Raw genomic sequence first — 3,453 nt, 5'->3', positions numbered from 1 at the left:
ATTTTCGCTGACTCACATTTACGATATGCGAATATTTAGTTAATGCAAAGAGTGTTGAGTGAGATAAACCCATCTTTTATTGCTCCAAAAGATTCTAAATTAATTTTCGTAGGCTCTGAGGTCTGCTATGTTTTTGGGTTCAACCAACAGGTTGCAATTATAGATATGTTCTAATGAAGATCTGATACTTGACAATTGAAGGTGCTTGGATTGGACCCTTTCTACGATTACTATCAGTACATTAGCCGTATCCTGGAAAAGTCATTATGTAAATAATAAAAGGTGAAATTTTTCGTATTTCTGGGCAGAGAAGGGTATGCTAAATAAATTCGAGAAATTTGAATCGGATAAGTCCGTTGATTAAATTACGTTCTTAAAAGAAATAAGCGTTCATAGGGGAACAAGGTCAGTTGTCGAATTTACGGAATGAAACAATAGCTTGATCACTGATTCCAACTTACATTGTGCGTGCCCTGGTTATACTTCGATTCATCTAGGGTTCCCTCCTTAAAAATGCTCTTGTATGGTATCAGTCGTCGAATTTAGAAAAGTGCCGACTAATGTACGAAGATCTTGCTCTACTAACCAAAGTAAATGAAAAGTTTACTTTAGAATTTTCCTTTTTGGTTTATTTCCAGCGCAGTAGCTTAGGCTTTCCGCTTTTTTTCGTTATTGCTTGACAAAACTTAATCGATGACAGGCGCAGCGATTTCATATCAATAAAAAGTATTCATCGTAACAGACATTAATCGTTCGAAAAATAAGAAGATAGAAAATTGAAAAAATTTGTATTTATTTACTTCAAAACTTAATCAAATCAATGACTGAGAATACGCTTTTATCACTTAACAATGACTCGTGAATGCCGGCATTCTCACTTGGCTCACTTGACATGTAAATGAATTTAAGTACAATTTATTTTCAGAAATATGTTTATAAAAAAAAGAAGTAATATTAACAAATATATAATTTTAAAACAACATGTATATGTTTATAACAATGTGATAAGTTTAGAAGCAATTAATCTTAATTTTAAATTTCATATATATATGCGTCACGTATGACTTTCACTTTCACAATACAAGGCAAAGCTAAGTTGAAAGATTCTTTTTCTGATCATGAATACAAGTCTCTGTCGAACGTATACCTCAATATATATAGGCATACGAAAGGTGCAAAGTAAAAACATCTTACTCCTTTCCCATTCTATATTTCGTGACAAGCAAGCCGGGGTAACAAATTCATTGGCCACCTCATTGCTTTTAAAAGTTGGCATGCAAGTAGTTAAAGTAGGTAAACAATCCTTAATAAAGGGAAATTTTTTGTTTAACCAAGCATGTGAAAAAAAGGTTCAGAAGCGTTTGCAGGAAACGCTTTCTTCGCGGTCACACATGACGACAACTGAGTTTTAAATTAATGCTGTTCCCAATACTTACATGAAACTGTCGATAAAAAGCCATCATTTGAAGACCAGATCCTTTAAAAAATTACTTTATAAAGTGCGGATTCCTTAAAAAAGTGCTTTTAAAGAATTACTATTCGAAGAGTGCAGGTTCCTACAATATTACTATCCGAAATAGAAGAACTTTTAAGAAATTACTGTCCAAAGTGCAGGTTCTTTCATAAACTGGTATCCGAAGTAGAGATATTTTTAAAAAATTACTATCCGAAATGCGCGTTCCGTCACAGTGGAGATAGTTTTAAAGAATTTCTATCCGAGGTATAGGTTTCATAAGAAACAAATATCCGAAGCGCAGGTTTCTTCAGTATTTACTAACCGGAGTAGAGATACATTTAAAAAATTACAGGTTAACAAAGTACAGGTTAATAAAGAGATTACTAGCCGAAGTAGAGATACTTTTAAAAAATCACTATCTATCCGAAGAGCATATTGCTTGAAAAATTGATATTGAAAGTACAAGAAAACTCACTAACCGAGTCGAGGTTTTTTGAAAAGTTAATACATAAATATATAAAACCCACATGTTTTTAAAAATTGCTACTTAAAGTCCACATTCTTTAAAAGATTATTAATAGTAATCCGTAGCCTTTGAAAAGTTATTATCTGACATAAAGGTCCTTTAATAACAATATCTAAAGCATCTTCAAAAAGCTCCATGCAAGGTCCAAGTTCTTGGAAAGATTACTATCTGAAGCCCATGTTCCGTGAACATACTGTCAAAAATTCAAGTTCTTCAAAATATTAACACACTATCTGAACTCTAAACTCTTTAAAAACTTATTGCTACCTTACGTATAGATTCTTCTAAAGGTTATCACCTCTACATAATTCCAAGGTCATTGATTTAAGTTTGATAAATTGGCTTAGAACCATAGCAGTGTTTTAATTGATATACTAATACTTTACAATCCAAACTTAGGTCTTTTTTTTAATTTCTGTTCACCATTGCATGCGTTTGCAATCTAAAGCGGGCACGAAAACGAATCGAAACGATCTCGATCGGGTCTTCGACAGATCCTCGCACCTAAGTTTTAGTGACTGAATTATACTGAATTTACTGGTAACGCGCTGGCGTTTCTAAAATTATTTTACAAAGTTATTGAAGAGGGATGAAAAGATCACTTGAAACTTCATCAAAGTGAACAAAGGGACAACTAAGCAACCAGCTCTCTCAATCGGTCAAAAAATATATAATATAGAAGATTCAAGGTCGTACGGCGTATATCCGCATTAAAAACTTTAAAATACACAAGAATCTCTTGAACATTTAACCCCAAAAAGGCTGCTCTGCTTACTTTCATGAATTTTCGACAATAGTTGTTATACCCTACATCATACAAGAATAAGTTAAACCTCTCGAAATGTATGCAACCCGCAGGAGGGCTTAATATTGACCTTCCTTTTATTACACTAAGCTTGTCTGTTCGTCTGATAATTGTCCATGTGTTTGTGTGTTCAACTTAAAGGTCACACTTTTTAATAAATTCGGATGAAATTTGACACCCTAAAGTGTTTTGGATCAATTTTTCGGTCACTTCTCATATATGGCGTTATTTTCAAAATTCCATGATATGCATATTTATAAGGTGGTACGGAAGGGGCCGCGCCCCATCCATCGCGTCTTTTTGTTTTTGTCTTTAATTCGACTTTATTTGATATAGAAATAATAAAAAAAATAGTTCCTTAATTTTTTTACACAAAACGATTTTGCAGCTAAGAGATCAAATATTTCCCTAAAGTTTTTGTAAATGCCCCATCGCTGCCTTAGCATCCATCCAAAACTCATAGGATTCAACGAAACTTGATAATTTTTCATCCTCTAACATCCGAGAGAGAAATTGAATTCGCTTTAGATCAAGCTTTGAAGATTGGCTATCGACATATTGACACTGCACCGGATTGTCGAAATAAGATAGCCATAGGTCATCTATTAAAAAAACAGCTCGCTTCTCAAAAAAAAAAAAAAGCCATTGCTACCAAATTGCCGCCGA

Source organism: Glossina fuscipes, unplaced genomic scaffold, assembly GCF_014805625.2.
Source record: "Glossina fuscipes isolate IAEA_lab_2018 unplaced genomic scaffold, Yale_Gfus_2 127, whole genome shotgun sequence".
In the NCBI taxonomy this organism is placed as follows: domain Eukaryota; kingdom Metazoa; phylum Arthropoda; class Insecta; order Diptera; family Glossinidae; genus Glossina; species Glossina fuscipes.
This window is presented reverse-complemented; position numbering follows the sequence as displayed.